Source organism: Orcinus orca, chromosome 8 (genome assembly GCF_937001465.1).
Source record: "Orcinus orca chromosome 8, mOrcOrc1.1, whole genome shotgun sequence".
Classification (NCBI taxonomy): Eukaryota; Metazoa; Chordata; class Mammalia; order Artiodactyla; family Delphinidae; genus Orcinus; species Orcinus orca.
The window spans coordinates 51,219,048-51,246,831 of record NC_064566.1 but is presented as its reverse complement, the minus strand read 5'-3'; the positions used below and the strand labels follow the sequence as shown (position 1 = coordinate 51,246,831).

Here is a 27,784-nt window from a genome sequence, read left to right as displayed (position 1 = left end):
TTCAGATGGAGAACAAAAGCTTTCTCCAGTTCCTGGTGGTTCTGTAAGAGTGGGAAGGCCTCAGGGAGAGGTTGCATCTGCTTAATGGAATTCATTTGTGATGTGTGCCTGACTAGGCTGTATTTTACCAGGCACTCTGCTGGGGCTGGCTGAGGAGACGAGATTTAGAAATGGAGATCTGTCAACACGAGTTTTGGCTATTTCTGTACTTGCCAGTATCAGCTAGGGCTCCAAAGAGCTTGTTGGAATCGATGTTGCTGCTGCTGCTTATTTTCTTTTTCCTTTTCCTTTTCCTCTTCTCGTCTTTTCTTCTTTCTTTTCTGTCTTTTTGCTACCTGTGTCTATTGTCCAAGTTTTCCATTTGCGCCTGGTTCTTCTGTTTGGTTGTTTTTCTAGGTTGTTGATCTGTTCAGTGAGTGGCTCAGTATAATGCAATTCAACGACTAAGTGGAGATTTAGTAATGACTACAGTAAGGTACAGGGAAACCTAGTGTGAGGTGTAGTAGAAGAGCATTGGTAAACCCATAGACATGTGGCTTCAAATCTCAGCTTTGCCTTATACCTGCTCTGTGATCTTGGGTAAATCATTTGTTCTCTTTGAGACATAGTTTCTTCATCTCTAAAAATGGGAATATAAGTATCTGCTTTGTTCAAAGTTGTGGTGAGGATTAAATGAGAGATTAAATGAGAGAAATGAGGAAAGAATCAAGCATTAAGTTAGTGCTTGTTAAATATTCCTTTCCATCTTTCCTCCCATCTCCTTGAGGGAGTGTACATGGGAAAATCAGACATGTATACAAATGAGTGTGTATGAGTGTGTGTGTGTTCTCATGTATCTATGTGTTAGTTTAATATAGCTCTGAGAAATGGCAGAAAATTGCCCTAGTCATTGGGAATTGGGAGGTGAGGGCTTGGGAATTGGGAGGTGAGGGCTTGGGGTTGATGCATATCTTCCTTAAAACCAGGCTGAGAGACATACTCTGATACAAGGTAACATAACACAATCTTTGTGCCTTTAAAGAAGACCTTAGGGGAGAAAAAGAACCTGGTGGTGGAGGCCTTGGGATGCTACATTCCTCAGGGGGATCATTAGAGTGTCTCTGGTAGCTACTGGTCTCTTAGAGGTAGAATAATCTGCTTCACAGTAAGCTGAGCGTTTGTAAGCATGAGAGTTGCCTTTTAGGAACAGTTAGTACATAGCTTGGAAGGTTGTAGCCACCAACCTTCCCTTTCCCACCCCCAAAATCTGTTATATCATCATCAGAATGATCTTTTCCTAGATTCAAATCTAATCATCTTAATTTGCTGTTAAAACTCTTCATTGGCTCCAAGCTGCCTTCAGGTTAAAGTCTAAATTCCTTGTATAACATACAAGGTCTTCCTTGATCTGATTTCTGCTCATCTCCTACTGCTCTTGCCTGTGCTCTAGTGACACTGCATTATTTGCAGCTTCTTAACCTCTCCATCCTCATGTATGTTGTGGCCCATGATAGTCTTTCTGCTGTGCTGTACTCTTTCCTGTTCCTCTGTTTTACTTGACAATCTCTACTCTTTCTTTAAAACTCTTCTCAACTACTGTGTTTTCTGTGAAGTCTTCCCTGACTTCTGAAGGTGAGGTGCCATGGGATGAGAGACTTCCCTTCTCTAGGTTCATCTAGAATTTTGTACATACAGATGTCTAACTACATGTAGCATCAGTGATTAGTAGGCACAGTGATGTCTCTTAATGCTTTCATGACCCATTGGTTTCTTTATTTTAGTGCCTTCATTGGGACACTCAGTCCATCCTTATGTAGATCTATACACAACAGATATCTTTAGAATTAGAAAAATAAATGCAGATACAATATAGCTCCTTGCCAGACTTAGCAAACTCTATTTTACTATATGCCTCTTATCCCTGATGCAGTGAATAGCCATCAGTAAAATGAACCATTAAGTTTGGAGGAGCTATTTATTATCAGGTTGATGGCATAAGTCCATCTGATCTGATTTTTTTTTTTTTTGGGCCATGCTGCGCGGCTTGCGGGATCTTAGTTCCCTGACCAGGGATCAAACCCGGGCCCCCTGCAGTAGAAGTGCAGAGTCCTAACCACTGGACCGCCAGGGAATTCCCTGATCTGATTTTTTTTTTAAATAGACTATTGTATATTTTATTTTATTTTTCTTGATTGCTCCACCTTTTTATTTTATTTTTATTTTTTTAACATCTTTATTGGAGTATAATTGCTGTACAATGGTGTGTTAGTTTCTGCTTTATAACAAAGTGAATGAGCTGTACATATACATATATCCCCATATCTCCTCCCTCTTGCATCTCCCTCCCACCCTCCCTATCCCACCTCTCTAGGTGGTCACAAAGCCCCGAGCTGATCTCCCTGTGCTATGCGGCTGCTTCCCACTAGCTATCGATTTTACATTTGGTAGTATATATAAGTCCATGCCACTCTCTCACTTCATCCCAGCTTACCCTTCCCCCTCCCTGTGTCCTCAAGTCCATTCTTTATGTCTGCATCTTTGTTCCTGTCCTGCCCCTAGGTTCTTCAGAACCTTTTTTTTTTTTTTTAAGATTCCGTATATATGTGTTAGCATACGGTATTTATTTTTCTCTTTCTGACTTACTTCACTCTGTATGACAGTCTCTAGGTCCATCTACCTCACTACAAATAACTCAATTTCATTTCTTTTTATGGCTGAGTAATATTCCATTGTATATATGTGCCACTTCTTCTTTATGCATTCATCTGTCGATGGACACTTAGGTTGCTTCCATGTCCTGGCTATTGTAAATAGACCTGCAGTGAACATTGTGGTACATGACTCTTTTTGAATTATGGTTTTCTCAGGGTATATGCCTAGTAGTGGGATTGCTGGGTCATATGGTAGTTCTATTTTTAGTTTTTTAAGGAACCTCCGTACTATTCTCCATAGTGGCTGTATCAATTTACATTCCTGCCAACAATGCAAGAGGGTTCCCTTTTCTCCATACCCTCTCCAGCATTTATTGTTTGTAGATTTTTTGATGATGGCCATTCTGACTGGTGTGAGGTGTTACCTCATTGTAGTTTTGATTTGCATTTCTCTAATGATTGATGATGTTGAACATTCTTTCATGTGTTTGTTGGCAATCTGTATATCTTCTTTGGAGAAATGTCTATGTAGGTCTTCTGCCCATTTTTGGATTGGGTTGTTTGTTTTTTTGATATTGAGCTGTATGAACTGCTTGTAAATTTTGGAGATTAATCCTTTGTCAGTTGCTTCATTTGCAAATATTTTCTCCCATTTGTGGGTTGTCTTTTCATCTTGTTTATGGTTTCCTTTGCTGTGCAAAAGCTTTTAAGTTTCATTAGGTCCCATTTGTTTATTTTTGCTTTTGTTTCCATTTCTCTAGGAGTTGGGTCAAAAAGGATCTTGCTGTGATTTATGTCATAGAGTGTTCTGCCTATGTTTTCCTCTAAGAGTTTTATAGTGTCTGGCCTTACATTTAGGTCTTTAATCCATTTTGAGTTTATTTTTGTGTATGGTGTTAGGGAGTGTTCTGATTTTGTTCTTTTACATGTATGTCCAGTTTTCCCAGCATGACTTATTGAAGAGGCTATCTTTTCTCCATTGTATATTATTGCTTCTGTTATCAAAAATAAGGTGACCATATGTGCGTGGGTTTATCTCTGGGCTTTCTCTCCTGTTCCATTCCTGATCTGATTTTTTAATCATTGGTAAACTTTGGCCAAGATAAGCATAATTGTTATGCTTTCTTTCAAATAACTTTTTACTTGCATCCTCGAATTTCTTCTGATATAAATAGGATCTGAATTCTGCTTTTCATGCTGGAGTTTTCCCCAGATGTCTGGTAATCCTTGATTGTTTGTATTTTAAAATGGGATACTAAAAAGCTGATTGGAAATTTTAAATACTTGGGTGGAGCTTACTGATTATGGACCTCAACTATAATGGTGATCTGCCTGGGCTATTTGTGGGGCAACTGCAATGTCAGTATCTTTAGATCTTTTTACTAGGGCTGGTCAGATTCTCTTGAAGGATCTTCTAGTCTCCTTCCTAGAGGTTATAGGCCTGGCTGCCAGTGGTCTGGAAGCTGGGGGGTGGGGGGCGCTGCAGGGGAAGGCTGTAGGGAGGCCCTCAATATTCAGTTTGCTTAACACTATTATTTTCAGTATAGTAACGCTGCCTTCAACTGTGGTGCTCCCACATTATGAGTTTATTAGATACGTTTTTTTTTTTTTTTTTTTTTTTTTTTTGCGGTACGTGGCCTCTCACTGTTGTGGCCTCTCCCGTTGCGGAGCACAGGCTCCGGACGCGCAGGCTCAGCGGCCATGGCTCACGGGCCCAGCTGCTCTGCGGCATGTGGGATCTTCCCGGACCGGGGCACGAACCTGTGTCCCCTGCATCAGCAGGCAGACTCTCAACCACTGCGCCACCAGGGAAGCCCTATTAGATATGTTTTTAAAGGAAGAGTGAGGCCCCAGGGACTCTACTCGTAGTCAAGTGTGAAGAATTAGAGGCAGTTATTTTGGTTTTGAAGATGCTTTTTTTTTACTTACTTCCTAGTTCTCTGTGTGTTCCAGAAAGACAAGGTAATTCCTAAGATGAGAATTCAGTGCAATAAGGAATAGTCCTCATTTGATCCTTATGGTAGCCCAGTGGGACAGGTAATATTTTTCCTATTTCCCCCCCAGGGAAATTGAAGCTCACTGAGATTAAATGACTTGTCCAAGGTCACTTGGCAAAATAAAGAGTGGCAGAGCTGGGACTCATTCTCTTCCTTTGACTCCAAATCCTACTCTCCGATTGCAGTGCATGATACTTCCTCCCTCAATATGAATGGGCTGCCAAAAGAGAAAATATGCCAGCCACATGGGTATTAGCAGTAGTTTGAACTGTTAGTAAACAGCCAAGTCCTCTTCCCTGGGAAGATTTCAGCTGATTAGAGTTCTCAGTCTATTTTTCCAATTTATGTAAAGGAGGAGGATAAAGAACTGTTGTGTTCGGACTTGCAACAAACTTTAATTCCTTTAGTGGAAGCACTAAAGATACACAGTTGCATTGCCAGTTTGGCACAAGGAAATACTTAAGCTCTCAAGTAGAAAGAACTGAGTTTCTAGTACAGCTTAAATGTTCTGGACTCCAGGAGGGATTCGTCATGAATCTGGGAACGTTAAGGCTCTAAGATACATTCATTCTTGGGCTTGAAGGTTGAGTTTGTCTACACAATTCAGTAGAATAATTCTGTATACCTTTTTGAGCTCCTGCTTACTAGGAACAATAATAGACACTGGGAAATATCTTGCTTAGGAATCTCATGGTCCAGTTGGGAAGGGACACACAAACAAATAATTACATTATTTGTAAGAAATTAAGTGTAAGAAAGTACTATAATTGAGAGATATACAACAAGTGCTGAATAGGGGATGATTCATTCTGCCCAGATCAAGGGTACAGGGAATGACTGGAGAAAACTTTACAGTGAAGATGATGATTGATTTGTGCTTTACAAGAAGGGTCAGATCTTTAGATAGATAGGAAATGAAGGGCATTGTAGGCAGAGGGAACAGTATGTGCAAAATCCCAGAAAGAAGAAAGAGCTTGTTGTTTTGAGGGAAGCAGTGGGCAGCTTGATTCAGCTAGAACTAGAGAGTAAGGTAAACCAGGCCTCTTCTCTGGTCTAGGGCTCCAGGGTCCCTTCCTATCATGCTGTGCCAGCATCTGCTCACCATAGGCATATCTTTCCTAATATGCAAGTGTTCTCCGAAGCAGCCTGCATCTCCTCTCTATTCTTGCTTGCCTTTCTTCAGAGCTTATTTAGTATAATTACCTCTCTTCTCCAAACCTTTGTTGCCCTTTGAAAGCCAATGCAATTCCCTCCTAAGTTAATAACGACAAGTGTTCATCCATAATTTGTTTCTGTGTCGCTTCCTATTCTAGAAGGATTTTCCATTAGTGATATTTCTGATTATGCCCAGGGTGGAGGTTTATTGTTTGGTTACTTGCATTTCTTGAGCCTTTGTTATAGATTTATTTGCAAGTTAACCTTCTATTCAGCTCAGGAATCCTTCAGCTTAGAGAGTAAAGTGTGGTAAAATGAGACCACCTAGGAAGCATCTCTTACTAGCCTCGAAGAGCTAGTAATTGCTTTTTGTCTTGGTGTTTGTCACCCCTCCCTAGAACTTTCTCTTTTTTTAGTGTCTGTCTTCTCATCTAGATAGTGGACCATCTGAGAGCAGGGATTTATTATAGTTCATCTCTTGTGTTTTCAACAGCCAACATAGAGCCTGGACATAGAAGAAGTGTTTGATACATGTTTATTATTTATTGAGAGGATATAGGAGTTCTAGTTTCATTTCTATAAGTGTGTGACGTTGAGCAGATTACTTTCAATCTTTGAAACTGCAGTTTTCTTATCTGTAAAATACAGAGGCTGGACTCTGTGGGCAGTATCATAGCATTTATCCTACTTATAGCAGTCAGGGTCCGGTTGAAGTGATAGAAGTCACACGATTAATTTGAAACAGGTAAAATTTAATATAAAGAATTGTTAACTAGGTAAAAAGTAGTTAACTACTAAGAGAGATAAAAAGAGAACTCTGAGGTATAATAGAGGTGGTGACTGCAGAAAATGACTACCATCCCTAAGGCTGAGGGAAAAGCAAACAAGGAAGGAGCTTACAAGCTTAAGAAAAGAGAGCTCCACAAGGCCAAGATTCTGAGGAGAGTGCATGGAATACACTCATAGGAATGTGCTGCTTATTGCTGTGGTGAAGAAACTGCCTAGAGGGCGCTCGCTTCAGAACCTGGAGAGCCCCTGTCTTCAAATTTACCATGTCCCCCTGTATGCTGATCTGCTTGCTGCCTTATAGAAAAACCAAACACTGGAAAAAAGTCCTTTCTTTCTCCCTTAGCCTTGTAGTCTCCTTCCAGTACCTTCTATTGGCATAACCTGATGTGAACCAGCTGGGGAAGGAGAAATGTAGTCTGCAGAATCCAGTCAGAGTAGGGCGATGAAGAATTGGTTTGGAGCTGTAAGGCAAAAATTAACAATTTCTATATTGTAATAATCTGTTTCGATATTTGTCTTCCTCATTGCATCATGAGCTCGGTAGTGGCTGGAGCGTTGTCATATTTGTCTCTGCATTGACTCAGGATGGGCCTGGCACCTCAGAGTTGCTCAGTAAATACTGTTTGAATGAAGGAAAGTCTCTGTAAGATAGGGAAAATTAGGTGTTTCTCTAGGTTGGCTTAAGTCTTATTATCTTGAAAGGGATTGGGGCTAGGCATCCTCCTCAGCAGTTAAAACCGTATTGAATGCTATTGTCTTGGGCCTATCGTGTGCATAGTTGCATTAGATGCTAGAGTAAGGACAGGGAGAACATCCTGCAGTTAATATTCGTATATTCTATGAAATTAAACATATTCCCTTTTCTAAAGGGTAACAATCTGAAATCTAAGTTAGGTACTTTGTAACCAAGGGTATTCCTCAGAAGGCCAAGGGGACTAAGAGAGTCATGTGCAATTTAGTCCATTTCATCCCTACAGCCCATTGTATTATGCCCATTTTACAGATACAGGGCTTTCCCTGGTGGTCTGGTGGTTAAGACTCTGCGCTTCCACTGTAGGGGGTGCAGGTTCGATCCCTGGTCTGGGAACTAAGATCCCATGTAACGTGAGGCCAAAAAAAAAAAATCCTCATATACAGAGAGAGAAGCTGATGCTGGGCTTCCCTGGTGGCGCAGTGGTTAAGAATCTGCCTGCCAATGCAAGGGACATGGGTTCAAGCCCTGACCCAGGAAGATCCCACATGCCGTGGAGCAACTAAGCCCATGCATCACAACTACTGAGCCTTAGCTCTAGAGCTCGCAAGCCACAACTCCTGAGCCCACGTGCCACAACTACTGAAACCTGCATGCCTTGAGCCCATGCTCCGCAACAAGAGAAGCCACGACAATGAGAAGCCCACGCAACACTATGAAGAGTAGCCCCCGCTCACCACAACTAGAGAAAGCCTGCGCACAGCAACGAAGACCCAACACAGCCAAAAATAAATAAATTAATTAATTAAAAAAATAAAAGAAACTGATGCTGAGGGATTTGACCAAAGTTATACAGCTGGTAAGTGGCAAAGCTAGTCCAGGCTTGACTGTTTTAAAATTTGAACAGGGTGGTATTCTCTCTCTTTTCCCCAGCTTATGAGGGCAAGCACAGAGTTTTTCTTAGCTGATGGCAATAGAAACCTGTGGAACTGATTTCTGTTTCTGGCTGTTTGGGGCTGAGCAAGTAACAACAGAATGAAATAGCAGGACTTGCAAGGCTGCAATCATAGTGTTTGCTAGTAATTGGCCTTTTGAATAAGCCAGTTTGAGCCTGTGCTTCAGACACCTGATTTGTGAAGCAGTTGCTATCTGGCAACAGGGTATTCTTCTTCTTCCCCTTTTTATTTATTTTTTTTAATCCCACACTAGCAGCTCACAAAAGAGTTCTGATGCATTCCTTGCAACATTAAGCTTCTTTTCTCTTGCTCTTCCAGGTTTCTTCCCTTTTCTGGGGCCTGAAACTAGATAGACTGCTTAATTATTATTAGGAAGCAAAATTTATGAGGCTGGTAGTGTTTCTTGCTTCTGGGCCAGCACACACAAAGCCTTTAAGTAAGTTATTTAGGGTTGAGTGTCAGTTGTTCCTTTCTCAGGTCATCAGCCAGGCAGAGTTGGGGACCCTGATGCCTGTCTCATTGCTTGAAGGGTCAGAATATTGCAGATGGCCTGGGAGAGATACTCTTACAGGAAAAGCTTTCCATTAAAAGCACTGGAAGAGGCTGGTGATGTCAGGATTTGCTAATCAAATTATTCATCTGGTTATTTTGTGATTATCCATTGGGATGCCCACTGCGATTGGCTAATGTGGGAGTATGATTTCATCATGACAGTGAAAAGCCCTTGGACCAATGTCGTCTATCCTTGGTTTCTTTTGTACTACCATTGACTAGGGAATCTTAGGATAGTCACCTTCCCCTTTGACTTTCCTGGGAGTAAATGCTGCTGCTTTACTGCTTTTCAGAAATGATAACGTTTATATTTTGGAAGGAGCTGAAGAAGGAGTCTATACATGTCATTTATTTTTAACTGCATACTCATTGGAGTTGAAGTCTTACTTTCATTTTGTGGTTTAGTATCAAACAAGAAAGGGGATGTAGTAGAACCAGTATGGGCTTTAATAGCAGAACCACCTGGCAAAACCCTATTTTGCTACTTAATAACTTAATAGTTATTTATACTGTCTGAGCCTCAGTTTCCTTATCATTAAAATGAGAATAGTAATACATAATAACAACAATAATAGTGATCCACAATTTTGGGTAAGTGAATTTCTGTGAACCTCAATTTATTTATCTGTAAAATGGAGGCAGTAATTCCTCAGTAATAGGTTTGGTTTGAGAAAGAAACTGGCTAACCTAAATGGAAGGAAGTGTCTAGTGGAGTGACTGGCACATAGTATTTGTGAAAGCTCAGTGCTAAATAAATGGCTATGACTGTTCTTAGGAGATCTGAAGGAAAAGATTCCTGAGGGTAGCATAGTTCCTGTGGGATGGGTCAGGGCTTAATAAATATTCGTTGATTAATTCTTTCAGTAGGGAGCTCTTGTCATTTCCTTTAAGGACAGTTTTACTTGATCTGCTGGTGTTCTTTCTCCTACCATCATTTCTCCAGATGGAGCTATGGAGTTGTTTCCCCTGAGAGTTTCCTTCCTAAGCTATAGTCTTGATTTTGTTGTTCCAAGTTGCTCTCTGTAGAGAAAGTCGGGTACAAAGTCTGAGTTGTGGTTCAAAACCTAGTAGGTGTATTTCTGGGTCAGTGTTTTGTATATAAGATCAAGGCGGGTTTGTCAGAGGTCTTTAAGGAGATGTGATCATGATGTTATTTTGCTATTTCTTTGGTATATACCAAGAAGGAGGGCTGGGCAGTAAAAAAATGTTTTATGGACCAGTAAACTAGATATCTCCGTAAAGCTGGCCCGTGATCTACTTAACCTCTTCAGGCAAGAGACTCTGGCGAGTGTAAATTCCAACTGTTTTAGTACAGGGTTTCATTTCTCTTTTTGTCACAGAATTATAGAATCCTTAGAGATCTTCAGAAGCTGAAACACAGAGATAAGAGGGCTTAAGTCATGTGGTAAAAACAGAACCTATATTTCTTCCTTTTAACTCTCTTCCTGTAGTTTTTTGGAAAATTAGCGGTTTATTTTATAGACTGTCTAACCAACAATAAGCAGTTTATTTTTGAGAATACTCTGATTTTCCTTCTTACGAATGCTACAGGATTGTATTGAGCTGTGAAGTTTACAAGGTTCTTTCATGGCCAGTGTTGCCCTTCTCTTCACACCTTTGTTCCATAAGCAAGTCAAATACTCTTAATGATTTGAGTTTTTCTTCTTTTTTTTTTTAAAAAAAAACTGATGAGAAAATTGAGGCCCAGAGAGGGGAGATGACTTGTTCAGAGTCACATAGTGAGTGAATGGTAGCGTTAGTATTAGCAAGAAGGCCATTTTATTTTTAGGTTTTTGATTATCCCTGGGAATATTGTCATACCTTGTCATCACTGGATATTATTACTCTCTAAAATTTTTGCATTTCTGTTGAGAGAAAAATACCTTATTGTTTTAATTTTCATCTCCCTAGTGAAGTTAAATATTTTTTCATGTTTATTGGCCATTTGTAGTTGTTCTGTGAATTTTATGTCATTTATTGCACATTTTCTGCTGGTTTCTTTTCTTTTTTTTTTTTACATCTTTATTGGAGTATAACTGCTTTACAATGGTATGTTAGTTTCTGCTTTTTAACAAAGTGAATCAGTTCTACATATACATATATTCCCATATCTCTTCCCTCTTGCGTCTCCCTCCCTCCCACCCTCCCTATCCCACCCCTCTAGGTGGTCACAAAGCACCGAGCTGATGTCCCTGTGCTATGTGGCTGCTTCCCACTAGCCAACTATTTTACATTTGGTAGTGTATATATGTCCATGCCACTCTCCCACTTTGTCCCAGCTTACCCTTCCCCCTCCCCATATCCTCAAGTCCATTCTCTAGTAGGTCGGCATCTTTATTCCCGTCTTGCCCCTAGGTTCTTCATGACCATTTTTTTGTTTTTTTAGATTCCATATATATGTGTTAGCATATGGTATTTGTTTTTCTCTTTCTGACTTACTTCACTCTGTGTGACAGACTTTAGGTCCATCCACCTCACTACAAATAACTCAATTTCGTTTCTTTTTATGGCTGAGTAATATTCCATTGTATATATGTGCCACTTCTTTATCCATTCATCTGTTGATGGACACTTAGGTTGCTTCCATGTCCTGGCTATTGTAAATAGAGCTACAATGAACACTGTGGTACATGACTCTTTTTGAATTATGGTTTTCTCAGGGTATATACCCAGTAGTGGGATTGCTGGGTCGTATGGTAGTTCTATTTTTAGTTTTTTAAGGAACCTCCATACTGTTCTCCATAGTGGCTGTATCAACTTATATTCCCACCAACAATGCAAGAGGGTTCCCTTTTCTCCACACCCTCTCCAGCATTTATTGTTTGTAGAGTTTTTTGGGGTTTTTTTTGCGGTACGCGGGCCTCTCATTGTTGTGGCCTCTCCTGTTGTGGAGCACAGGCTCCGGACACGCAGGCTCAGTGGCCATGGCTCACGGGCCTAGCTGCTCCGCGGCATGTGGGATCTTCCCGGACTGGGGCACGAACCCGTGTCCCCTGCGTTGGCAGGCGGACTCTCAACCACTGTGCCACTGGGGAAGCTCCGTTTGTAGAGTTTTTGATGAAGGCCATTCTGACTGGTGTGAGAATGATATCTCATTATAGTTTTTGTGTTTTTTTGCGGTACGCGGGCCTCTCACTGTTGTGGCCTCTCCCGTTGCGGAGCACAGGTTCCGGACGCGCAGGCTCAGCGGCCATGGCTCACGGGCACAGCCGCTCCGCGGCATGTGGGATCTTCCTGGACCGGGTCACGAACCCATGTCCCCTGCATCGGCAGGTGGACTCTCTACCACTGTGCCACCAGGGAAGCCCCTCATTGTAGTTTTGATTTACATTTCTCTAATGATTAATGATGTTGAGCATTCTTTCATGTGTTTGTTGGCAGTCTGTATATCTTCTTTGGAGAAATGTCTATTTAGGTCTTCTGCCCATTTTTGGATTGCGTTGTTTGTTTTTTTTTATATTGAGCTGCATGAGCTGCTTGTAAATTTTGGAGATTAATCCTTTGTCAGTTGCTTCATTTGCAAATATTTTCTCCCATTCTGTGGGTAGTCTTTTCATCTTGTTTATGGTTTCCTTTGCTGTGCAAAAGCTTTTAAGTTTCATTAGGTCCCATTTGTTTATTTTTGTTTCCATTTCTCTAGGAGTTGGGTCAAAAAGGATCTTGCTGTGACTTATGTCATAGAGTGTTCTGCCTATGTTTTCCTCTAAGAGTTTGATAGTGTCTGGCTTTATATTTAGGTCTTTAATCCATTTTGAGTTTATTTTTGTGTATGGTGTTAGGGAGTGTTCTAATTTCATTCTTTTACATGTAGCTGTCCAGTTTTCCCAGCACGACTTATTGAAGAGTCTGTCTTTTCTCCAATATATATTCTTGCCTCCTTTATCAAAGGTAAGGTGACCATATGTGCGTGGGTTTATCTCTGGGCTTTCTATCCTGTTCCATTGATCTGTACTTCTGTTTTTGTGCCAGTACCATACTGTCTTGATTACTGTAGCTTTGTAGTATAGTCTGAAGTCAGGGAGCCTGATTCCTCCAGCTCCGTTTTTCTTTCTCAAGATTGCTTTGGCTATTTGGGGTCTTTTGTGCTTCCATACAAATTGTGAAATTTTTTTGTTCTAGTTCTGTGAAAAATGCCAGTGGTAGTTTGATAGGGATTGCACTGAATCTGTAGATTGCTTTGGGTAGTATAGTCATTTTCACAATGTTGATTCTTCCAATCCAAGACCCTGGTATATCTCTTCATCTGTTTGTATCATATTTAACTTCTTTCATCAGTGTCTTATAATCTTCTGTATACAGGTCTTTTGTCTCCTTAGGTAGGTTTATTCCTAGATATTTTATTGCTTTTGTTGCAATGGTAAATGGGAGTGTTTTCTTTCTAATTAATTTTATTTAGTTTTGGCTGCGTTGGGTCTTTGTTGCTGCATGCGGGCTTTCTCTAGTTGTGGTGAGCGGGGGCCACTCTTCTTTGTGGTGTGCGGACTTTCATTGTGGTGGCTTCTCTTGTTGTGGAGCATGGGCTTTAGGCGCACAGGATTCAGTAGTTGTGGCACATGGGCTTAGTTGCTCCGCGGTATGTGGGATCTTCCCAGACCAGTGCTTGAACCCTTGTCCCTTGCATTGGCAGGCGGATTCTTAACCACTGCGTGACAAGGGAAGTCCTGGGAGTGTTTTCTTAATTTCACTTTCAGATTTTTCATCATTAGTGTATAGGAATGCAAGAGATTTCGGTGCATTAATTTTGTATCCTGCTACTTTACCAAATGCATTGATTAGCTCTAGTAGTTTTGTGGTAGCATCTTTAGGATTTTCTATGTATACTATCATGTCATCTGCAAACAGTGACAGCTTTACTTCTTCCTCTTCCAATTTGGATTCCTTTTTATTTCTTTTTCATCTCTGATTGCAATGGCTAAAACCTCCAAAACTATGTTGAATAATAGTGGTGAGAGTGGGCAACCTTGTCTTGTTCCTGATTATAGTGGAAATGGTTTCAGTTTTTCACCATTGAGGACGATGTTGGCTGTGGGTTTGTCATGTATGGCCTTTATTATGTTGAGGTAAGTTCCCTCTATGCCTACTTTCTGGAGGGTTTTTATCGTAAATGGGTGTTGAATTTTGTCGAAAGCCTTCTCTGCATTTATTGAGATGATCATATAGTTTTTTTTTTTTTTTTTTTTTTTGTGGTACGCGGGCCTCTCACTGTTGTGGCCTCTCCCGTTGCGGAGCACAGGCTCCGGACGCGCAGGCTCAGCGGCCATGGCTCACGGGCCCAGCCGCTCCGCGGCACGTGGGATCCTCCCAGACCGGGGCACGAACCCGCGTCTCCTGCATCGGCAGGCGGACTCCCAACCACTGCGCCACCAGGGAAGCCCAATCATATAGTTTTTATTGTTCAATTTGCCAGTATGGTGTATCACATTGATTGATTTGCATATACTGAAGAATCCTTGCATTCCTGGGATAAACCCCACTAGATCATGGTGTATGATCCTTTTAATTTGCTGTTGGAATCTGTTTACTAGTATGTTGTTGAGGACTTTTGCATCTGTGTTCATCAGTGATATTGGCCTGTAGTTTTCTTTTTTTGTGACATCTTTGTCTGGTTTCGGTATCAGGGTGATGGTGGCCTTGTAGAATGAGTTTGGGAATGTTCCTCCCTCTGCTATATTTTGGAAGAGTTTGAGAAGGATAGGTGTTAGCTCTTCTCTAACTGTTTTTTTGTTTTTTTTGTTTTTTTTGCGGTTCGTGGGCCTCTCACTGTGTGGCCTCTCCCGTTGCGGAGCACAGGCTCCGGATGCGCAGGTTCAGCGGCCATGGCTCACGGGCCCAGCCACTCCACGGCATGTGGGATCTTCCTGGACCGGGGCACGAACCCGCATCCCCTGCATCGGCAGGTGGACTCCCAACCACTGCGCCACCAGGGAAACCCTTTTCTAACTGTTTGATGGAATTCGCCTGTGAAGCCATTTGGTCCTGGGCTGTTGTTTGTTGGAAGATTTTTAATCACAGTTTCAATTTCAGTGCTTGTGATTGGTCTGTTCATATTTTCTGTTTCTTCCTAGTTCAGTTTCAGACAGTTGTGCATTTCTAAGAATTTGTCCATTTCTTCCAGGTTGTCTATTTTATTGGCATATAGTTGCTTGTAGTAATTTCTCATGGTCCTTTGCATTTCTGCAGTGTCAGTTGTTACTTCTCCTTTTTCATTTCTAATTCTATTGATTTGAGTCTTCTCCCTTTTTTTCTTGATGAGTCTGGCTAATGGTTTATCATTTTTGTTTATCTTCTCAAAGAACCAGCTTTTGGTTTTATTGATCTTTGCTATTGTTTCCTTCATTTCTTTTTCATTTATTTCTGATCTGATCTTTATGATTTCTTTCCTTCTGCTAACTTTGGGGGATTTTTGTTCTTCTTTCTCTAATTACTTTAGGTGTAAGGTTAGGTTGCTTATTTGAGATGTTTTTTGTTTCTTAAGGTAGGATTGTATTGCTATAAACTTCCCTCTTAGAACTGCTTTTGCTGCATCCCATAGGTTTTGGGTTGTTGTGTTTCATTGTCATTTGTTTCTAGGTATTTTTTGATTTCCTCTTTGATTTCTTCAGTGATCTCTTGGTTATTAAATTGTGTATTGTTTAGCCTCCATGTATTTGTATTTTTTACAGTTTTTCCTGTAATTGATATCTAGTCTTATAGCATTGAGGTCAGAAAAGATACTTGATACGATTTTAATTTTCTTAAATTTACCAAGGCTTGATTTGTGACCCAAGATATGATCTATCCTGGAGAATGTTCCATGAGCACTTGAGAAGAAGTGTATTCTGTTGTCTTTGGATGGAATGTCCTATAAATATCAATTAAGTCCATCTGTTCTAATGTGTCATTTAAAGCTTGTGTTTCCTTAATTATTTTCATTTTGGATGATCTGTCCATTTATGAAAGTGGGGTGTTAAAGTCCCCAACTATGATTGTGTTACTGTCGATTTCCCCTTTTATGGCTGTTAGTATTTGCCTTATGTATTGAGGTGCTCCTATGTTGGGTGCATAAATATTTACAATTGTTATATCTTCTTTTTGGATTGATCCCTTGATCATTATGTAGTGTCCTTCTTTGTCTCTTGTAATAGTGTTTATTTTAAAGTCTATTTTGTCTGATATGAGAATTTCTAGTCCAGCTTTCTTTTGATTTCCATTTGCATGGGATATCTTTTTCCATCCCCTCACTTTCAGTCTGAATGTGTCCCTATGTCTGAAGTGGGTCTCTTGTAGACAGCATATATATGGGTTTTGTTTTTGTATCCATTCAGCCAGTCTGTGTCTTTGGTTAGAGCATTTAATCCATTTACACTTAAGGTAATTATTGATATGTATGTTCCTTTTACCATTTTCTTAATTGTTTTGGGTTTGTTTTTGTAGGTCTTTTCCTTCTCTTGTGTTTCTTGCCTGGAGAAGTTCCTTTAGCATTTGTTGTAAAGCTGGTTTTGTGGTGCTGAAGTCTTAGCTTTGCTTGTCTGTAAAAAGGACTTTAAATATGTCCTGCCAGTCCCTTCTGGGTTGCAGAGTTTCTGCTGAAAGATCAGCTGTTAACCTTGCGGGGATTCCCTTGTGTGTCATTTGTTGTTTTTCCCTTGCTGCTTTTAATATGTTTTCTTTGTATTTAATTTTTGACAGTTTGATTAATATGTGTCTTGGCGTGTTTCTCCTTGGATTTATCCTGTATGGGACTCTCTGTGCTTCCTGGACTTGATTTACTATTTCTTTTCCCATATTAGGAAAGTTTTCAACTATAATCTCTTCAAATATTTTCTCAGTCCCTTTCTTTTTCTCTTCTTCTGGGACCCCTATAATTCGAATGTTGGTGCATTTAATGTTGTCCCAGAGGTCTCTGAGACTGTCCTCAATTCTTTTCAATCTTTTTTCTTTCTTCTGCTCTGCAGTAGTTATTTCCACTATTTTATCTTCCAGGTCTCTTATCTGTTCTTCTGCCTCAGTTTTTCTGCTATTGATCCCTTCTAGAGAATTTTTAATTTCATTTATTGTGTTGTTCTTCACTGTTTGTTTGCTCTTTAGTTCTTCTAGGTTCTTGTTAAACCTTTCTTGTGTTTTCTGCATTTTATTTCCAAGATTTTGGGTCATCTTTACTATCATTATTCTGAATTCTTTTTCAGGTAGACTGCCTGTTTCCCCTTCATTTGTTAGGTCTGGTGGGTTTTTACCTTGCTCCTTCATCTGCTGTGTGTTTCTCTGTCTTCTCATTTTGCTTAACTTACTGTGTTTGAGGTCTCCTTTTCACAGGCTGCAGGTTCATAGTTCCCATTGTTTTTGGTGTCTGCCCCCAGTGGCTAAGGTTGGTTCAGTGGATTGTGTAGGCTTCCTGGTGGAGGGGACTAGTGCCTGTGTTCTGGTGGATGAGGCTGGATCTTGTCCTTTTGGTGGGCAGGTCCATGTCTGGTGGTGTGTTTTGGGGTGTCTGTGGCCTTATTTTGATTTTAGGCAGCATCTCTGCTAATGGGTGGGGTTGTGTTCTTGTCTTGCTAGTTGTTTGGCATAGGGTGTCCAGCCCTGTAGCTTTCTGGTCATTGAGTGGAGCTGGGTCTTGGCGTTGAGATGGAGATCTCTGGGAGATTTTCGCAGTTTGATATTACGTGGAGCTGGGAGGTCTCTTGTGGACCAGTGTCCAGAACTTGGCTCTCCCACCTTAGAGGCACAGCCCTAACCGCTGGCTGGAGCACCAAGAGCCTGTCATTCACATGGGTCAGAATAAAAGGGAGAAAAGAAAGAAAGAAAGAGAGAGAGAGAAAGAAAAGAAAGAAAGAAAGAAGATAAAATAAAATAGTTATTAGAATAAGAAGTAAAAAATAATTTAAAAAATTTTTTTAAGTAATTAAAAAAAGAAAGAAGAGAGCAACCAAACCAGAAGACAAATCCACCAATGATAATGAGCACTAAAAACTATCCAAAAAAAAAACCAAACAAAAAAAACGGACAGACAAAACCCTAGGACAAATTGTAAAAGCAAAGCTATACACACAAAATCACACACAGAAGCATACAAATACACACTCACAAAAAGAGAAAAAGGAAAAAATATATATATATCGTTGCTCCCAAAGTCCACCTCCTCAATTTGGGATGATTCGTTGTCTATTCAGGTATTCCACAGGTGCAGGGTACGTCAAGTTGATTGTGGAGATTTAATCTGCTGCTCCTGAGGCTGCTGGGAGAGATTTCCCTTTCTCTTCTTTGTTCGAATAGCTCCTGGAGTTCAGCTTTGGATTTGGCCCCGCCTCTGCCTGTAGGTCATCTGAGGACATCTGTTCTTTGCTCAGACAGGACATGGTTAAAGGAGCAGCTGCTTCGGGGGCTCTGGCTCACTCAGGCCGGGGGGAGGGAGGGGTACGGAGTGCAGGGCGAGCCTGTGGCGGCAGAGCCTAGCGTGACATTGCAATAGCCTGAGGTGCACCGTGTGTTCTCCCGGGGATGTTGTCCCTGGATCACGGGACCCTGGCAGTGGCGGGATGCACAGTTCTCAGGAGGGGAGGTGTGGATAGTGACCTGTACTTGCACGCAGGCTTCTTGGTGGCTGCAGCAGCAGCAGCCTTAGTGTCTCATGCCTGTCTCTGGGGTCCGCGCTGATAGCCGCGGCTCGCGCCCGTCTCAGGAGCTCCTTTAAGCAGTGCTCTTAATCCCCTCTCCTCGCGCACCAGGAAACAAAGAGGCAAGAAAAAGTCTCTTGCCTCTTTGGTAGCTCCAGACTTTTTCCCGGACTTCCTCCCGGCTAGCTGTGGTGCACTAGCCCCCTTCAGGCTGTGTTCACGCAGCCAACCCCAGTCCTCTCCCTGGGATCAGACCGAAGCCCGAGCCTCAGCTCCCAGCCCCGACCTGTCCCGGCGTGTGAGCAGACAAGCCTCTCGGGCTGGTGAGTGCTGGTCAGCACCGATCCTCTGTGCGGGAATCTCTCTGCCCGAGAAGGGCCTTTCTAGAGTGTGGAGACGTTTCCTCCTTCACAGTTCCCTCTCACTGTTGCAGGTCCTGTCCCTATTCTTTTGTCTCTGTTTTTTCTTTTGCCCTACCCAGGTACATGGGGAATTTCTTGCCTTTTGGGAGGTCTGAGGTCTTCTGCCAGCGTTCAGTAGGTGTTCTGTAGGAGTTGTTTAACATGTAGATGTATTTCTCATGTATTTGTGGGGAGGAAGGTGTTCTCCACGTCTTACTCTTCCACCATCTTGAAGCTCCCTCTCTGCTAGGTTCTTTGTCTCATCAATTTTGCAGGGTGGGGGGGCTCTTTGTATATTAAGGGTATTCACCTTTTGATATATATGCTGTAAATATTTTTCATGTTTTATTTATGAAACTTGGTGCTTCCCTAGAGCACCCAAAGAGAAGAATTCTTTATATTGGAATAGCTATTAAAAAAAAAATAGCATACCAAAATAAAAACAAACAAAAAAGATTAAAAAAAGAAAAACATAGAATACTACTGCTACCACTATTATTGAACTTTTACTTTATAAGTTTCCCAAAAACTTTCATATTCTGTATTTTGTCCTTTCAATAACTTCATGAGGGGGCTTATGATTAAAATAAATTGGATTGAACATGTATGTCTTACTTTATCTCCTTTTACAAACTCCGTTGAAATGGCATAAAACTAGTATTAACTCACAAAGACTAAGAGAATAGACAAGATGGGAAAGGCACAGATGGTGAATGATTTAGTGGATCAGGGAAAGCAGAAAGCTAAAGCTACAGAGGGGATGTGAATCTGTATAAAGGCATTTTGTCATACAAAACTCTAGAAAGCCCTAGGTATTGGAGGTTCTTCGCATCTTGAATATTAGGATGAGAGGTGGAGCTGAAAACAGGAGTTTCAGAGGTATATAAGGAACAATTAAACCGTCACATCTTTTCTCTATTTCAGCAGAACATTGGAGGTTTATCCTCTAGAGAAATAAAATCAGAGAGGCCGTGGCTTTGGGAATACCAAATTTAGCTGAGAGTAAAAGAGAGGTGCCATTCTAAAAACAGGGATTAAGTGAAGGGCTCCATCTAGTTCTTATCTCCCAGAAATAGGTAGTCAGGTTTATTTTCCTCAAGTGGGAGATTAGAGGATTCCTTGCTGAGGAACTGACTCACAGACATCTGGGAACCTCCCCAGTAAAAAACCGGCTTGACATTTTCTCTTGTTACATTGAAGCTTAGAAGTTAACATGCCCTGCTGCTCATACAATGTTTCTCTGTGTGCCTTACTCTTAAATATGAAAGAAAAGGCAAAGATCACCTGATGTTTGAGAGAAACCTCTAACATGAATAACAAATGAAAACAGATATAAAGACCCCCATCCCTCCAAAAGAGAGCATTGGGTAGAGATAGAGCACAAGAGACAATGTAGGAGCAAAAGAAAATTTGAAGAAAACTCAGATCAGAGGAGATAATGCCTCAGTGAAACAAGAATAGGGTTCTGTTAAAAAAAAGGAATAGTCAGAGAACAAAAAAGAAGTTTTGGACACTTAAAAAATATATCAGAGTAAAGAATTTAAAACAAAGAAGTAGAAAATAAATAAGAGGATCAGTTTTAAGATTTATTTAAATATAAAAGTTATTTAAATTTAAGAGAATTGATATAATTATTTTTGATGATTTTATTCCCTCCAATTCCTGTAGTTTTTCTCCTTTAGATCTTTGGATCTCCTAATAGTCAGATGTGGGGTCATAGAGTGACAGAAATCATCAAAGAAATAATATAGCAATTTCCCAGAACTTAAGTACACATATGTTTATATTGAAAAAAACCCATCAAGCACTCAGTACAATGAATTTTAAAAAAGAAACACATCATTATGAAATTTCAGAACACTGAGTAGAGTGAGAATATCATAAAAGCTGCCAGAGAGAATTAACAAGTCGCATACAAAGGTATTGGACTTCTCAAAAGCAATATTGGAAGCTAGAAGAAAGTGGAGGAATTGCCTTACATTCTGAGAAGAAATCATTTCCAACCTAGCATTCTATACCCCGTCAAAACTAACAATCAAATATGAAAGTAGGGGGAAAAAAGACATTTTCAGACATCTCAAAAAGATTTATTTCCCATGTATGCTATCTCAGGGAACTTGGTAGTTTGATATACCATAATGAGATAGGAAAGAAATAGGAAGGCATGGACCCAGGAATCAAGGGAATCTAACATAGAAAATTGAGTATAAGTCCCAGAATGATGATTAAGGGGTATTCCAGGACCACAGCTATGCAGGAGACCTACGGACTAGAGAGAGTTATCAGATTTGAACGAGAGGTTGGAGATTCCAAGAGAGATGCTTTAAAGCAGCGGTCCCCAACCTTTTTGGCACCAGGGACTAGTTTCCTGGAAGACAGTTTTTCCACACATGGGGTGGGGGTGGAGGGAGAGGATGGTTCAGTTGGTAATGCAAGCAATGGGGAGCGGCAGATGAAGCTTCCCTCGCTCGCTGCTTACCTCCTGCTGTGCGGTCCAGGGCCTGGGGGTTGGGGACCCCACTTTAAAGAAAATACAAAACGACATCAGTAAATTATCTGACGTGTTTGACCATATTACAAAGAACCCTAAAGTTATTTTGGAGAATTTGGAGATGAATTGGGGAAAAGGACATTAAAACTAAGCAAATTAAAAACGAGACAACTATTAATTCTAGGAAAGACCAGAATTCTAGTTGTCCAAGGAAGACAATGTAGTCATAATACACTGTGTGGTTTAGCTGTGAAAATCATTGTATAGATCCTGAGTATTCTTGAGAAAAACAAGAAAGTGTTGGAATACTGTTCCTCCAGCTAACAAAACATTAAAAAGCTTTGGTAATCACGCCTTGGTGTATTCCCAAGAGAAATGAAAGCAGATAGCCACATAAAGGCTTTTGTATAAATTTTCATAAAAACAATATTTATAATAGCTAAAATTTGAAATCAACCTGTTGTAGGTTGAATTATATTCCCTCTAAATAAATATGTTGTGATTCCCCCTGAAAATAATATAGACCTTGATATTAATGTTTTATTTAATTTTTATTGGGGTATAGTTGATTTATGAATATTAATTTTTTTTTTCTTTCTTTTTTTTTTTTTTGGTGGTACGCGGGCCTCTCACTGCTGTGGCCTCTCCCGTTGCGGAGCACAGGCTCTGGACGCGCAGGCTCAGCGGCCATGGCTCACGGGCCCAGCCGCTCCGCGGCATGTGGGATCTTCCCGGACTGGGGCACGAACCCGCGTCTCCTGCATCGGCAGGCGGACTCTCAACAACTGCGCCACCAGGGAAGCCCTGAATATTAATTTTGAAAACATTTTATTTTGAAATAATTATAGATTGACAGGAAGTTGCAAAGATAAACAGAGAGGCCCTATATATCTTTTACCCAGTTTCCTCCAATGGTTAGATCTTGTGTAACTGTAGTACAGTATCAAAACCATGAAAATGACATTAGTGCGATGTGTATATGGTTCTGTGCCATTTAATCACATGTGTAGATTTCTGTAACCACCACTGCAATCATGATACAGAATATTCCATTACTATAAAGATTTTCCTCACTCTACCCCTTTATATTCACAGCACAACACCCCCTACCCCCATCCCTAACTCCTGGAAACCACTAGTTATTTAACATTTGTATAATTTTGTTATTTCAAGATAAATATATAAATGGAATCATACAGTATGTGACCTTTTTTTCACTCAGCATAATGCACTTGAGACCCATACAAGTGGTTGTATATCAATAGTTCATTCTTTTTTATTGCTGAGTAGTATTCCATGGAATGGGCATATCCTAAATATTAATTTAACTAAAAATTGTGATGTGACTCTGTTGGTGGAAGGAGAAGTGTGTGTACATGTGTATATATGGGTGGTCATGGGGGTGATGATCATGATATGAAAGAGCAGACCTTCAAAACAGAAAGATGATAAATAATGACTAAAATTGACCCCAAAAGTGCCAATATAAGCATGTTTTTTTGAAATAAAGAGATAAATACTAAGAGAAAGAGCTAAAAGTTGAAAGTGATTGCCTTTGAGAAGCAGAAATTCAGAGTGAGGTAGGGGACTACTGCTTTTTGTTATACATCTGAAGTCAGCTATTACCATACTTAAAAATAAGGCCCAGAGACTTAGGGGCCCAAAGTTTTAGAATGAATAACTAGAGAAGCTGAGCCTGCAGCTCAGGCTCTCTGACTCTCACCAGGGACCTTTCTGCCTCTCCCTGCCTTGGAATGTTTGCTGATGTTTATATGAGTGAAAACTTGTGCTCCCAACAGAGCTCTTTCAATATTTTTTATATTGGTTGTTACAGCCTCTGCATTTGGGACACTGCAAAGTACCTGACATAGCAAACAAGAGTCCTAATGACTCAGTTCCTAAGTAGCTGATGCTGGGGTAATAAATTACCATAAAACTGCTTTTTGAAGTGCCAACTTGACAGCCATGTCCGTTTTCATTTCTTTTGATGAACTAGGGATGGCTCTTTTATAGGAATTGTACGGACCCATTTTTCGGTTTGTTTTGTTTATTGTTTGAAGATCTTTTGCTGGCCCCTGACAAAATACCCCTGTCATGAGAGAGGGAAGTCACAGCCTAGGCTTAGGAGTCAGAGAACTTGAATGCAATCTACTGCTCCACTACTCTCTTTGCATTTTTTGGTGGGGTGTGTGTGTGTGTGGAGGGGGGGGTGTTTGTTTCTCCTTTAGCAAGGTTGGATTCCTTCCTTTCTAAGCTACAATTTCAGCTTCCTTGAGAATTCCCTCCTTAACATCTTTGTTTAACTCTAGTGTTCCCAGATTTCCTGTGCCCCTGATAGTTCTTTGGGTCACTTCTGCAAATGATTTATTGCTCATCCATCATGCGTGAGAATTTTATTTTCAGTGAGGAACCCCAGTGTCTAGTGCTGGAGAATCATTCTTGGCTCTTCGCTCGCATGTGCCAACTATAAGATTCAAGCCCAGAGGGAAGGCTTCAGAATGAGCCAGCGCCCTAGTGGTTTACTTCAAATATTAGGTTATCCCCTTCCCAACTGTTGTTACCATTATAGCATTCTTGTCCACAGGCATTAGCCGCAAGCTCCCTTGGTTTTCTTTGCTTACTGATGAGGCTGCTCTGTGGTTGTTTTATCCAGCTGAAGACTAATTTCCTAATTGTGAAGATGAAAATAAGAGCTGTTATTCACCACCAGAGCAAAATGTCATGACCAGGTATGAGCACAACTGAGAACAGAGCTTCATTTTTATCACCTGCCACCCCTGGGCTCAGTGGAGAGGAAGAGAGGGGCCCTTAGCCTGGTCAAGTGCTCTTGACCAGAAGGTGGGTAGGGGTAGGTGTGTCTCAGCTCTCTTATCCCAAAGAGCGATCCCTTTGGAGGGGTCCACAGATGTTGCAATAATAGTATAGACAAGAGTATAGAGTGCTGTTATTCAGACTGCCCTGGAGAGTGGCCCAAAGGGCTCCTTTTATGGCTCTTACTTGAGAGGCACAATAAACATTCATAGGCTAGGTTGCACATGCAGAAAAAAGCCATCAGTCATTTCAAATTATAACTCTAAAATCAGTCTCATTATTAAAATAATAGCACATATATTTCCTGAAACTACTGTTCTATAATAAAATTTTATCTCATTTATAACTTGGTACTTGCTGGTTTTAACTAATGTTAGAGATAGGCTTCTAGACCAAAGGACCTTGCTATAAAGTAGCGTTTGCTGGGAGGTCCCAGGCCCCTGAATTGGTTTTCTGGGAACAATTGCCAGTTTTTCAGCTGATGATTTCAGTTGTCTTTGGGTGCAGGGATAGATGTTTGATAGTAGTGTCAAATAATGTGTAAACCCATCTTTTTTTTTTCTCCTGTGGGCTTGACACGTGATAAGAGGACAAAGGCTTTGGGTGGAGTAAGCCTTTGGGCAGGTTATTAGGGAGCTGCTTTGATGTTCTGAATTCTATAAAGGAGCTGTTTCTTTTTAGGCAGGGCATCCTTTGGTGACAGGCTTGATCATCCTCCCCATTAGAGGATTGTGGTTTCAGTGAAACATTTTGAGATGACTGCTGAAGAAAACTAGGTCAAATCAGGTATGATTTATGAAATGTACCATTAACGAGGCAATGAGAAAGTCAATTTTGTCTTTCTGTGCCCTGAAATTCTAAAGAGGTTAATTACAGGAAGTCCTTCAAACCATATGGTCCTTTGTCTTGGAAACATTCCCATTTTTGAATAATGTGCTTGTTATGTGACTACAGCTAGTCTTACAGTATCAGTATCAGCACTTACTACTTGAGTTCTTTTGTTTTACATCTGAACTTATATAAACCTGGCTTTAAAATAATATTTAAATTAGAATTTTGAGAGGTGAATCTACTGATATGCTACACTCACTGATCTATGATTAACCCAACAGTGTTGCTTCAAAAATTTCTTCTCAGGTCCTTTTGCTACTCTCCACCTTGTTCACTCTGTTCTGCCCATATTCATTGTCTCTTAGTTCCTCCGAAAGCATGTCGAGTTCTTTTCTGCTTCAGTGCCTTTGCCCATGCTGTTCCTTTCCCTGAAATGTTTCCCTGCTCCTCCCTCCAACATGACTAACTACTCATCTGTTATGGCTTATTTAAATGTCACCACCTTGGAGTGTTCTTTCTTGACTTGTCATTCTTGAGAAAATCTCTGTTTCCTTCTTTATGAGCACCTTTTACATGTTATAATTATAGGATATATTAGATTTTCCCACTTGCTCTTCATCTTTTTCCTCCTCTAGAGTGTAAACTCTGTGAGGACAGGGACAGTGGCTGAGTGGTTCACTATTGCATTCTCAGTGCTTAAGACAATGTCTAGGGCCTGACACATAGTAGGAATTTGTAACAAATGTTTGTTGAAAGCTTGAATGAATGAAGGAGCCCTTTCTTTTGGGGGAGCATCCAAAAGAGCCAGGCAAAAACTGAATGGCCTATAGTTGACTATATTTATGGCTCATTTTTGACTTAGCTTTGAAAGTCACACAGCATTACTTCCTCTGCATCCTATTGATCGGGCTAGTCCAGCTCAGATTCACTGGGAGGAGAGTTAGGCTCTACCTCTTCATGGGATTGTGGCAATCTTTGGAAAATACAATCTGTCACAAGAGATTATTCCAAGCTGGGTACTGGATATCACCTCTAAGAAATGATGTAGCTCTATTCTAGGCATTTATACTACTCTGATATCCCTAGATAGACACTCCTGGAGTATAGAGAGGCAGAGGTTCAGATCATGATTCTGTCACTTACTAGTGATAGAGAAAGAAAAACGTATCAAAAAATTTAAGTGGTTCCTTCATTCATTCAGGCTTTCAATAAATGTATTTTGAGTACTGTGTGCCAAGACTCGGGCATTGTGTTAGACACTGAGAATGCAGTAGTGAGCCAGGCAGCCTTTACTACTATCCTCAAAGCACACAGTCAATAAATGGAATCACTGGGACCCCCCCCTCTTTCTGCTAAACTCCACTGCCTCTTTTTTAAAAAAGACTCTATTAAAATAAATAAATAAATAATAAAAGACTCCATTTTCTTAGAGCAGTTTTAAGTTTACAACAAAATTGAGAGGGAGGTACAGAGATTTCCCATATACCTCTCCTCCCCACATGTGCATAGTCTCCCCCTTTATTTAGTTATTATAAATATTGATATTTATCAATATTACTCATCAGAATGATATATTTTTTACCAAGGATTAGCTTACATTGACACATCAAGATTACCTAAAGTTCGTAGTTTACCTAAGGGTTCACTCGTGTTATACATCCTATGGATTTGGACAAATATTTAATGACATATATACATCATTATAATATCATACAGAATATTTCACTGCCCTGAAAATCTTCTGTCTATTCATCCTACTCTCCCCTCCCCACCCCCACCAACCACTGATCTTTTTATTGTCTCCATAGTTTTTTTAAACTTTTTAAATTGAAGTATAGTTAATTTACAACGTTGTGTTAGTTTCAAGTGTATAGCAGAGTGATTCAGTTTTACATATATATATATTTTTCAGATTCTTTTCCATTATAGGTTATTATAAGATATTGAGTATAGTTCCCTGTGCTATACAGTAGGTCCTTGTTTTTTACCTATTTTATATATAGCAGTGTGTATATGTTAATCCTAACCTCCTAATTTATCTTCCTTCCTGCCCGCCCCCACTATCCCCTTTGGTAACCATAAATTTGTTTTCTATCTCTGTGAGTCTATTTCTGTTTTGTAAATAAGTTCATTTATATCATTTTTAAAGATTCCATCTCCATAGTTTTTGCCTTTTCCAGAGTGTCATATAGTTGGAATCATACAGTATGTAGCCTTTTAAGATTATATATTTAGTAATATACATTTAAGTTTTCTCCATGTATTTTCATGGCTTGATAGCTTATTTCTTTTTAGAACTGAATAATATTCCATTGGGTGTACTACAGTTTATTTATCCTTTCACCTGCTGAAGGACATCTTGGTTGCTTCAAAGTTTTCACAATTATGAATAAAGCTATTATAAATATCTTTGTGCTGGTTTTTGTGTGGACATGAATAACAAGGAGTGTGATTGCTGGTTCATGTGGTAAGAATACGTTTAGTTTTGTAAGAAACTGACAGACTCTTCCAGAGTGATTGTACCATTTTGCATTCCCACCAGCAATGTACGAGTGTTCCTGTTGCTCCACATCCTCACCAGCATTTGGTGTTGTCAGTATTCCAGATTTTGGTCATTCTGATAGATGTGTAGTGGCATCTTCTGTTGTTTTAATTTGCATCTCCCTGATGACATGTGATGTGGAGCATCTTTTTATATGCTGTTTTCCATCTGTATATCTTCTTTAGTCACATGTCTGTTAAGGTCTTTGGTCTTGATTGCTGTAAGTCTTCAAGTTGGTAGCATCAGTCCTCCAACTTTGTTCTTTTCCTTCAATATTGTGTTGGCTATTCTGGGTCTTTTTCCTCTCCATATAAGCTTTAGAATCAGCTTGTCAATCTCCATAAA

The 27,784-nt window shown here is 40.3% G+C and overlaps 1 protein-coding gene and 1 non-coding gene across 6 annotated transcripts in view; one reads left to right on the top strand and one right to left on the bottom strand.

The window, feature by feature from the left end:
• Positions 1-27,784, top strand: part of FAM168A (family with sequence similarity 168 member A) — a 200,866-nt gene that overhangs the window by 64,319 nt on the left and 108,763 nt on the right. The window contains exon 1 of one of the 5 annotated variants that reach the window (XM_049714277.1): positions 24,832-24,852. The exons of the other annotated variants lie outside the window; for them this stretch is intronic. The gene's annotated coding sequence lies outside the window, so the exon portion shown is untranslated. Of the gene's footprint in view, positions 1-24,831; positions 24,853-27,784 lie in introns of those variants that run through there. 5 annotated transcript variants of the gene reach the window in all.
• On the bottom strand, positions 2,038-2,110 carry TRNAR-UCU (transfer RNA arginine (anticodon UCU)). Its single transcript has one exon. It is a non-coding gene; the product is annotated as a tRNA-Arg (tRNA).